The sequence below is a fragment of the Cyprinus carpio genome, chromosome B5 (assembly GCF_018340385.1).
Source record: "Cyprinus carpio isolate SPL01 chromosome B5, ASM1834038v1, whole genome shotgun sequence".
Taxonomy (NCBI): Eukaryota; Metazoa; Chordata; class Actinopteri; order Cypriniformes; family Cyprinidae; genus Cyprinus; species Cyprinus carpio.
In genome coordinates, this window is record NC_056601.1 from 32,986,200 (window position 1) to 32,998,442 (window position 12,243).

At 33.7% G+C, this 12,243-nt stretch overlaps 1 protein-coding gene across 1 annotated transcript in view; it reads left to right on the forward strand.

Annotated features, from left to right (window-relative positions):
- The first annotated feature begins 7,457 nt into the window (after window positions 1-7,457).
- tnca (tenascin Ca) overlaps window positions 7,458-12,243 on the forward strand; it is a 60,358-nt gene continuing 55,572 nt past the window's right edge. The window contains exon 1 of the mRNA XM_042723210.1: window positions 7,458-7,754. The gene's annotated coding sequence lies outside the window, so the exon portion shown is untranslated. The remainder of the gene's footprint in view (window positions 7,755-12,243) is intronic.

Genomic DNA, 12,243 nt, shown 5'->3' on the forward strand with positions numbered 1-12,243 from the left:
AGCGCTACCTTACCTAAAACATTTCTAAAGCATTTGTAATCATAACAGAGTTACTGTTTATCTTGTTTATGTGGTTTTTGCTAGATCCAGTACGTTGAACCAGAAGCTATTTTCAGGAACATCTTGGGTGGTGCTCCTGCTGATGTGATGGTGGTCCAGCACACGATGGCTGATTTAGGACCGCCACTTAGAAATACTGGACCACAGGGATGAGAGCTATGACGTTATATACCATACAACGATAGGAATGTGTCAAACGGTAGAGATATTGCTATAGTGTTTAGTCATTTGCTATGTACACTACTATTCAGAAGTTTGGGGTCAGTAAGATTTTTTTTTTAATGTTTTTGAAAGAAGTCTCTTATGCTCATCAAGGCTGCATTTATTTAATCAAGAAATAGGTGATTCTTGTCTAACTATCCACATCTTTAACCAAATGTATTTATTTATTTATTTATAATCTTCTGAGTAATGAGTTTTCCAGGGAAGGATGGGTTATTTAGTTTGACTTCTGTCAAAGTGCATCCGTGATTCATCCATCCAAAATCACATCCCTGTGAAATACATATGGCTTTCATGAATCTTTCCAGTCACGCTCATGTTTTTGCAATGTGTGAAGAGCTCAGTGGACTCTTGCTCAATTGTCCTGATTCAATTTTTCAGCAGTCAAGGCTGAGTAACCTTGCTTTGACCTTGTATAATTTATCACTGTCTGGTGTCTTCTCTCCATACCCTCCTTTCAAACCAGTCTCTCCATGGAGAAAACACATAAAAACATCATAAATAAGTCATATTGTATGTATTTTTGCGTTTTTGTGATGTATCAACAAAGCAAGGCGTGCAATTCATATGTGACCCTGGACCACAAAACCAGTCATAATTTGTTGATTTATACATCATCTGAAAGCTGAATAAATAAGCTTTCCTCTGATGTATGGTTTGTTATGATAGGACTTGACCGAGATACAGTTATTTGAAAATCTGGAATCTGAGGGTGCAAAAAAAATCTAAATATTTTGAAAATCGCCTTTAAAGTTGTCAAAATAAAGTTCTTAGCGATGCATATTACTAATCAAAAATTAAGTTTTGATATATGTACTGAAGGAAATTTACAAAATATCTTCATGGAACTGATTTGCAGTTACTACAAATTTGCATGTGCTACTTATGACTAGTTTTGTACCCATGCAATGTATTTTTGGCTATTGCTACAAATACACCCCTGCGACTTAAGACTGCTTTTGTGCTCCAGGGTCACATATGATACACGACACACTTTGTGTCACACATCCCAATCACCCATTGAAAAAAAGCAGGCATTCATTTAATATCTCAGTTGTTACTCTTAGACTGCAATGAGATCAGATGGAGAGCAAATGGCAAATGGACGGTTTTAAAAATGTCCATTTAAAAATAATCTCACAATGCCTCAAACTGTGCTCAGGTTTGATACCAGCCTAAAAAGTCAGTATATATTTCTCATCAAAGTCTAAAGGAATGACCCCACCTTCACCTCAGCTTTATACTCTTACTGTATGTCAACTTTTGACTCGTTTGTGTCTGTTTTTAGGTGAAACATCTGAGATGCAAGAGAGAATTAATTTAAATATTCAAAAAATCTCAGTCGTGATTTATTTTATTTTAGTTTATAATTTTTAGCGAAATGGTGCTCAGGTGTTGTTCTTCATAGCTCCAGAAGATGTAATGAAGTTTTCATATTAAAGAATCAACATAGTCTCATTGTCTCACTGTCAATAATTGATGTATAATATGAGTATAGATTTATAAAAATCAACAGCTCAGATTAATTGCTTTCTGAAGAATCTGACGAGAAATTGAGTTCATATTGAGATCGATGGTTTTGATTGCTGACTTTGTGTCTTGGCAAATCTGAGCACGGTTTGAGACATTTTTGAGATATTTTCTGAAACTATAATTGTGTGAGATAACTGGGTATTTTCCTTTTAAGAAAGACGGATAATCAAAAGACTTTGTGAGTTATTCGTAAGAAACAAGCAGAACTAATTTCTATGTAAACCGAAAACACATAAATTGTTTCTCATGTTGAATCGAATGCAACAGTTTACACATGAACAGTTTTATGAGCGATTTACACAAATTCATTCTGCTCCTCTTTCATGAATGAGGCACTTTGCTGTCGAGGAAGGAAAAACTCAATATGTTTAGGAGATCTAATGGACGATTTTTCTTTCCAGTGGGCTTGAAACCATCTGCTCATGACAATCACACACACTTGGTAGTTTAAAATGTTTCTCAAATATGCAGACAACAATTGTGGATCTGGGTGTTTTCAAGCCTGGTTCACTGACTCAGTCCTGCATCTCAGGCCAGCGAGCATCAGAGGGGGTGTTTAGATTTGTCTCCCTCCATTGGAAGGTATCGTGGCTGAAATCCCATATTTGTTCATGTTTATGTTGAGCGTGACAGATCTGCTGTATGTCTGAGGAGTGACGTTTGTAAAATCTCTAGCAGTCTATAGCATTGACTCTTTGTCTCACTTAGGACTTCATTGTAATCAACAGACACATTTTATGTGCTTTTAATTGCAAAATAAGCTATTTCACACTGGATTCTTGATTCTTGAATCTTGGTATACAAGTATGTGGTAACATTTACATCATTCTCCATCATAAACTTTTTGGTTACACTGTTGAAAGACATACAGACTTATATCTCTGCAACTTAAAAAGCCTTGTTTAAATTTGTTAAAACAAATGATACACGTATTGCATTGTATTTATCTTTGAAATCAGGTTTGCGAAGAATCTACAGTATGTTCTATTGTGAACTTCACCTGAGCAGTTGAGTTTAAAAAAAGAGTAACTTAAATTCAACATGGAATCACAACTATTCTTATTACACGTTTCAGGTCTTATTGTGAATGATTCACGCATCAGTGCATTGAATGCATATTTTTCAGAATCCTCCATCCAAATGTAATTATTTGCTCAGCCTCTCAAATGACTTTCATTTTCGGCTGATGATTCCTTGGGAAATTAATGTTAGATGGATGGATGGATGAATGGATGGATGGATGGATAGATATATAGATAGAATGATTTTTGAAAGAGCATGTGATACTGAAGTAATCAGCTTTGATCACAGGAATAAATGACATTTTACAATATATTCAGATAGAAAACACTTATTTTAAATGATAATATTATGTCATTATATATATATATATTTATTAGCAAATAAATACAGCCTTGGTGGCACATTTAATTTTCTCCCATTACAGTTGCATTACAAATGCTTATAGTCTTGTGTGCCACAAGTTTGAACAGGCTGCTTTCTGTCGTCAGGTTACAGGCTACATAAGTGAAGCACATTTCATTGAGCTTAATTTCCGATCTCTCATCTAACCGATCAATGACCCGCCATGTTTAACCGGAACTTCTCAGGTCATGGTGATTATTGGAAACCGTGTGTCATTTGTGTCCAGATGGGCTCAACAGGTGTTTACTGAACACACATTACTTTTCTAATGTTCTCACTCTGATAAATATTTAGACTGCAGCTAATAGGCATAACTTCTTGCATTTCAGATTAAGCTTTTGTGTTTTTATTTCTGTAATGTGATGTGTTTCCCTAATGAAAAAGGAGCATGTTGTTACGTTTGATGAAATGTTTTATAATAGCATGCACTGAAATGTGCTTTATTAAGACAAATGTTGTTGACTTTCTTCTTCATGTTGACCTCAGCAGATATTTGTGGTTTTGTATACATAACACATGTTGTATTGGATTGGTTTTCCCGTGACTGGCTCATTGGAGAATTTCCATATTTATTTTAGCTTCTTTGGCAACGATGATGTCACTTCCAGATGTTCAAGTGCTCCAGCTTTGAAAGGTTAGGAACTGATAAGTTGATTATGTTCATGGATTAATGAGAGAAATGAGAGAGAAACCCAAGTTAGTCTTAATTTTGATACTGATATTAATCAGACGTGTTTGTAGAATGAACTTTATAATGTTTGTGGTGAAGTCTGTGTGATTATAGTCACTACTGTTATTTTAAATGTTGCTGTTTATTAATATGTAATATATATTAATATTTAGATTTAGATTAATTATTATTTTTTTTTATTATTATTTTTATTTGATTAATTAATTTAGCATTATTTTAGTTTTAACTACCAATTAAAACAAATAGTATAGAAACAATGAAAAAAAAGTATAGAAACAAGTTTTAAATTTCACAATTAATGACAAAAAAGAGCAAGTAACACATTTTGAATTAGAAAGACTGAAATAGTATTTTCTTGTAAAAAAAAAAATACTACAATAATATTTGTTTTATTTACAACATAATATTTAGCTTTTTTATGTTTTTCTTCTAATGTTTGTTTTATTTCAGCTTTACTTCTTGTTTTTTTTAACAACACCATTCCAGATCCTTTTTGGAAAAGTAAGGTAATGCAGTTGTGGGTGATTTTGATTTTATTTGGTGAAACAATGTGACGTAATTGGCAAACAATGATAACAAGCTGAAACAGAACCAATCCATCTCACCCTGTGCACGTTTCTACACAGGCCTTCGTGACTTAACTTAACAAGGGCCTGTATCATGGAAAAAAATAATAAATAAATAATTATTGACTCATGCTGACCAGTGATCCGTCTCACAAGTATTTGACATTTTCCACAAAACTACCGTCACTTTTGGTCAAAGAAATTAATGTTCCATGAAATGTAGCTAGTTTTAACACATTTGTCAGTCAATACACCCCAAAATGGTGATTATTCAGGTAATTTTATATTTTGCAGTTTATTTTTCCAAAGTTTGGAAATTAATACGAAAAGGCCCATTACACTAGCCTGCATTAATACTACATCAGATGATGTAGAATTAATTACTTTATTTTATTTTATTTTATTTTATTTTATTTTATTTTATTTTATTTTATTTTATTTTATTTTATTTTATTTTATTTATTTGCAAAATGTTTTTATTAATTTTATGCCAGGCTGTGTTTAAAGTTGAGTTTCATGTCCTACTTGTGGAAAATAAAGTGCCATATTTTTTTAGCAAAACTCTTCATGCACTGGGATGCCATATGGTTTTGACTGGGATTAACACATCATAAAATCAGCTTGCATTTAGATTGAGTCTTGAATGCAGTTAGCATGCAAATGAACCATATAGATATAAATATCTGGTACAAAACTCTTTACGACGCTGAACCCTCTGGGCATCTGCAAATGAGGAGAGATTGCAAACTACATGTATGAGTTCAGCACACTTTCTAAAGAAACAGCACTGTAGATTATTATGCTTTGGCATGATTGTCACTTAAGCAATGGTGAAATGGAGAGCAGTTGATGTGATAATTGCAAACAGGTGGCTGATTGACCAGAAAGTAATGGTTGTTGATGTTACATGTCAGTTATAATGTCATGTGCAGTGGCATCTGTTCAGATAAATAGTAAACAAACTGAAAATGCGAGTAAATTATCTGTAAAATGTCTCTCTCAGTCATTTTCCAACCTGTTAGAACTGGAAGTGAAAGTGTTGGCATAGTCGATAAAACCATTTTCAACACAACTTCTTAATGCTCTTTGTGTTTCTGCATCTGTTATGTGCATCTAGCTGTAACTGAGCTCGGAAAATATCCCTGGCTTCTGGTCCCAAGATCTGGTTTGCATCTTCATGCGTCTCAGTATCTGCTATGATGGGAAAGAAATGTTTTGTCATGCACAGGCATCAATTGAAACATATCTGGCCAAGTTGGAGTTAAAAATAATGACATTCTATTATTTGATTTTAAAGTTTGCATGTACAAAGATTTTTAAAGAAACAGAATGTTCAGTAAGAAAAAAAAATGTAGGATCATATTGATTTTAGGAACATCATAGGAAATCAGTAGATCATACAGGTCATAAATACACTATTGTTCAAAAGTTGGGGGTTGGTAAGATATTTTAAAATGATTTTAAAAGAACATTTTTTTCTGCTCACCACAGCTGCATTTATCTGATCTAAAATAGCAACAACAACAAAAATATTTTATTAAAAAAATTAAATAACTGTTTTCTATTTGAATATATTTTAATTTAATGTACGTGTATATTAAAATATAATTAATTCATGTGATGCAAAGCTGACTTTTCAGCATCATAACTCCAGTTCAGTGTCACATGATCTTTCAGAAATCATTTTAATATGCTGATTTGCAAGAAACATTTCCTAGTATTATCAATGTTGAAAGCACAACCAAAATATGCTGCATATTTTTTGTGGAAACTCTGAACATGGTTTCTTTGATGAATAAACTTCAAAAGAACAGCATTTGTTTGAAATAGTAAAGACGTTTATAATGTTACAAAAGATTTCAGTCACAATTTATTTAAATTAATATTTTTACTGATTTTTGTATTTTTATTTGCAAACATTTTTACTTCTGTAATCAGTATTTCTGATGTTGAGTTAGAAATGTTTTTTTTTTTTTTTATTCACCAAGGCTGCATTTATTTCACAATAATAATAATAATAATAATAATAAAAATAAATAATAATAATAATAATAATAATAATAATAATAATAATAATAATAATAATAATCAAGTAAAACAGTAATGTTGTGAATTATTATTACAATTTAAAATGACAGTTTTCTGTTTGAATATATTTAAAATATAATTTATTCCTGTGATTCAAAGCTGAATTTTTAGCATCATTACTCCAGTCTTCAGTGACACATGATCCTTCAGAAATCATTTAGATTTGCTGATTTGCTGCTCTAAAACAGTTGTGCTGCTTGTGTGTGACTCCCATATCCAGGTGTTCTTTCTTACACACTCTTAAAAATAAAGGTGCTATGCGATGCCATATAAGAACCTTTTTGTCTAAATGGTTCCATAAAGAACCTTTAACATCTGAAGAACCTTTCTGTTTCACAAAAGCTTCTTTGTGGTGAAAGAAGGTTCTTTAGATTATAAAAACGCAAGAAAGAGATGGTTCTTTAAAGAAACTTAGACTGAATGGTTCTTTGTAAAACCAAAAATGGTTCTTCTATGGCATTGCTGTGAAGAACCTTTTAAAGCACCTTTATTTTTAAGAGTGCTGTTTCCGTGTTTTAGTTAATCCTCTTTGTGTTTCTGTGCATATCTTCATAGCACACTCAGATTAAAATTGAAGGATTATTCAATATTCTCTTTGATCTTATGTCTCTGTAGAAACTCTCTTTAACTTGTATGTATATGCGTATGTTCTCACTCCAGGGAGAAGTGAGTATGCGTAATATATGCTAAGTGTGTAGGCATCTCAACACCTCAAAGCAGTAGGAGGGATGAACAGGAGGAGAGTGAGAGAGAGAGAGAGAGAGAGAGAGAGAGAGAGAGAGAGAGAGAGAGAGAGAGAGAGAGAGAGAGAGAGAGAGAGAGAGAGAGAGAGAAAGTGTATGAGTTCCTGGAAAGGCTATTTAAGGGCAGTCCTTGTAATTCACAGTGCTCTGACTGAAGTCTCTCATACTAAAGAGGTGTAGTGTTTTTATCCTCTCTCTCTCTCCTTCTCGCACACTTCAGCCCAGAGGCTCGGCGGGCGGACGGGTGTGTGGAATACATCACAGACGCTCTCAGATCTTCCAGCACGTGGAGAGACGGAGACAGACAGAAGCTGGGGGTCTGGAGCACAGGACATCCTCATCTCGTTGCTGTTGTTTGATTCGAGTCTTCTGCACCTGATCTGCTCGGCTGCAGGGAGGCACTGGAAGCTCCATTCATTGTCACAGGTATATTCATCCACTTCCTCTGATTTCTAATTTTTACTCTTTTTCTTCTTATGGATGCAATGCTTCTTTTTTTTTTTGGACTTGCATTCACTCTTCTGTTGACCCATAGGAGAATTTCTATTGCTTAGAGATATTTCTTTCATAGCTCAGGAGGTTAAGTTCTTAATTATGCTACTTTTGATATCAACTTTATCTTGGATGTTTCTACTACTGAGATCTATTTTGAGATTGCAGACTTTGATTTCTTGGCAGGTCTGAGCACAGTCTGACTTTAAGATCTCCTCTGAAACTACAGGAGATGCATGTAAAATGAATTGGTTATATGTGACCCTGAAGCACAAAACCAGTCTTAAGTTGCATAGGTATATTTGTAGCAATAGACAAAAGTACATTGTAAAGGTCAAAATTATCGATTTTTCTTTTATGCCAAAAATCATTAGGATATTAAAACTCAAATTTCAGATCTTTAAATAGTTGTATCTCAGCCAAATATTGCCCTATCCTAACAAACTATACATCAATAGAAAATGTATTTATTCAGCTTTCAGATGATGTATAATTCTCAGTTTCGAAAAAAAATTACACTTAAGACAATTTTTTTTTTTTTTTTTTTTTTTTTTTGTGGTCCAGGGTCACACATTTCTCAGTAGATTCCTTTTGCTCATCATGGAGAGACAGCTGAGTCATTAAAGAGATTTCATTTTTATTTTCTTCCTAATGAACTGGAACCCAGAAGAAAATGTTCTTTCTCAGAGGTTCTGTTGAGGAGATTCAGCTGAGTTACAGTTGTTTGAAGAATCAACTTTGTCTCAAATGTTTCTCATAATGAGTTTAGATAACCATATTGACTTTTGATTGCAGACTTGCAAACTTCTTGACAAGTCTGAGGTCTTATGATCTCTTCTGAAACTATAGGAAAAGCAGCAGACTCCATTTGCTCTCCATTTAATCCCATTGCTCTGTTGGAGAAACAATTGAGACATTAAAGAGATAAGATTCTTTTTGGAACCCAGAGAAAAAAGGGTCCCACTTTATATTAAGTGGCCTTAACTACTATGTACTTACATCAAAAATAAGTACAATGTACTTATTGTGTTCATATTATATTGCAAAACACTTTTGCTGCTATTGAGTTGGGATATGGGTAAGGTTAGGGACAGTTTTGGTTGTATGGTTAGGATTAAGGGTGGGTTAAGGTGTAAGGGATGGGTCAGTAGTGTAATTATAAATGTAATTACATAAATTAATTACAGATGGAATTACATGCAGGTATTTTTTTTATATAAGTACAATATAAAAGCATGTTCTGTATGTACACAATAAGTGCATTGTACCAAATGATTACTTTAAATGTAAGTACATAGTAGTTAAGGCCACTTAATATAAAGTGGGACCGAAAAAAGTTATTTCTCAGAGTTCTCTTTTATTGGGGTATCAATTTTGTTTTAGAAATTTCTTATATTACTTCTAAGAAATTATAAAAAGAAATTAAAATGAGACCCAAATGAGTTGACTGTTATATGAATGCGGATAGCATGCATCAATTGGTTTTTAGTTTTGGAAATGTAATAAGAACTTTTTGAGTTCATATCGAAATTTGTTTAAGTTTATTTAAGCAAATCTGAATATATATTGCTGGTCCTATTGAATATTTCAACAATGAATATGTGCTGTATATGTGTACTGTACAGTGCACATACAGAGATTAAATGGGTTGTGAAAGTATATACTGTATGAGATATCAAGGCATCATCTTCATGCAGTGAGTGTACATACTGTATGTGTTCATGTGAGAGACTCTGAAAGACTGATGAAAGGCTTTGATATCACCTGGCAAAAGGCACGTATCCATCTGTCAGTCTGTGCATGTCTGTGTGACATGAGTGAACATCGTGAAAATGACATCGTCCTGTGGAAAGGAGAGAATGATCTGTGGGAAGCAGCTGCTCTGTGTGTATTTAAGGGAAAGACTCCAGGCATTGTGGTTTCTGAGGTTCAGGTGCATAAACAGACCATTACTATTTCATGTGTGGCTCTTGCTTTAGCAAATCATTATTATTATAGCTCGGCCTCATACTTACTAATTTTTTTTTTTTTTAAACTGTAGTGTACAACTCGTCCTCCACTGTTTGTTACGGATATGAGTGATTCTTCAAATTGTGTGGTCTGTTGATGAGAGGTTTGCTTGGTGATTTTTGCCCAACAGACAATTAAATGGGTAAGAAAGAGTCTTAAAGGAATAGTTCACCAAAAAATGAAAAATAGCTGAAAATGCACTCACCCTCAGACCATTCAAGATGTAGAGTGATGTAGAGTTTGTTTCCTCATGGGACCAGATTCTGAGAAATTTAGCATTCCATCACTTGCTCACCAATGGATGCTCTGCAGTGAATGGGTGCCGTCAGAATGAGAGTCCAAATAGCTGATTGAAACGTCACAATAATCCACAAGTAATCCACTCCAGTCCATCAGTTAACATCTTGTGAAGCCAAAAGTATCAACTTCTGGCCAAAATATGTGTCAATAATCAATAATAATGCTTCATACAGTGAAAAAGTCAATTTCCTGTTGTCCATCACATTAAAATCCAACAACTGTTTTGGCTTGTAAGCAGTGCTTGATCAGTGCATATTTCTCTCCTGATTCAGACTAGATGACTTTTCACTTGAGAAATCAATATTATAGACACAGAACTCTCATTTTGGTTTGCATTGTTGAGTTTTATCTATGTAGAGCGTTTCAAATCAGTTTATTATAAGGTTTTAAAAAGTAGTTGCCTGATTTCGGAGAGAAGCCTTTATCATTGCTATATTTTTTGAAAGTGGAAGGTAGAGAATTTTCTGATGACACTCAAGTGGCCCTATAAATGACAGTACACAGTGTATTGACTTCTACCACACTATTAAACGCAAGTGGGGTCTTTTTGTGGTTTACAAATCATCACTCTGTATGATAATGCAGAATGTATTGAGTATGAATTACTGTAATTCATTTGAATGTTCTGAAGTTCATGTTAAAAACCAGATGGTCTTTTTTTTTTCACCCTGGCAGTTTTATCTGCAGCTTTATGGAAGTGCATCAGGTGAGCGTTTGAGGTTTAAGACCTGAGGATAGAGTCAAGCCCCCTTCTCCATCCAGCTGAAATGAAAGGGCATAAATTGTCGGAGGTCAGCGGCTGACGGGGGTTTATGGTGCCTCTGCTATGTGCGGTTCCTCCTGTGATGGTGTGAAAGGAATGATGGGAACGGAGAGAAAGAGAGAATGGAAGGTGTCTGGGTCTGTCAGGACAGCTGGAGTGAGACCAACCCACGGCCTCAGGGCTTTGTTTAAGAAAAAGCAAAAGAACATTGTATGAGTGTGAAATTTTAGTTTTTTTGTTGTTGTTGTTGTTGTTTTTTTTTGGAAGACCAATCTGCCATTGATGTGATAATGGTCGATTCATTTCACACTATCATTGTCAGCGTGTGAAAAATAAAGAGAAACCATGAAGTTTAGAAAATGAGAATGAATGTGTCATGCAGTGTTATATTTTATAGTATTTTTACTAATATATTAGACTTATAATTTAGAGTACTACATATAGTGTTGGGTAAGTTACTCTAAAAAGGTAATTAGTTAACTATTAATTGCATCATCTACAGTGTAATTAGATTACTGTACTAATTACTCTCTAAAAAGTATTGCATTACTCACTACTACTTTTTAAATTGAAAATAAAAATATATATACAAAGTTTCTCATTTTAATTTAGTTTAACTTTATGTACTAAAATAAATGACTAAAATTAAAATTAATAAAAAATACAATATATTGACATTAAAAAACTACTAAAATTACAAAAACACAAAAAAGTCAAACTTCAACTAAATTGAAAATGGAAAAGGAAAATATAAAAATACAAAAATTTCAAATTATAAATAAAATCTCAGTGATCCTGCAAAAGCTAAAATGTATTAACTTTTGGCAGTTTGATCAAGTAATGTGTCGAGATAAAAGGTAACAATTGTAGTTGATGGTTCATCAGTTAAATATTGCATTTTGTTATAGAGTATTCTGCAGTGTGCTCTGGGTGTATATACAGCACATTTTGCACTATATCATACATGCAAAAATGTTGCATACTGTACTTTCCACAGTATATATGCTGCATACTGCTAAAACAATGTGAGAAGTACACTGTTCTGAACATTTAAGATGTCAACAAGTCGTTCTATTTGATGCTAGCATAAAAACAAAAGAAATCTAAACCATGTCCATGTGCAACTTTTCATTCTAGTCAAGTACATTCATGTGCTGCAGAATAAAATGGATGTCAACAGTGATCTGGTCTGAACAGCTGCACTGCAAACCAGTTATACGGTGTGTTCTAGGGTCTGTGTTCCCATGAGTAATCTTTGATACAAGCGCCTACTTCCCATAAATCTCAAGGAGTCTAGACAGACAGGTCTGAGTCGCATATGGACCCATAGTGCAGATGGCCTGGTGCTGA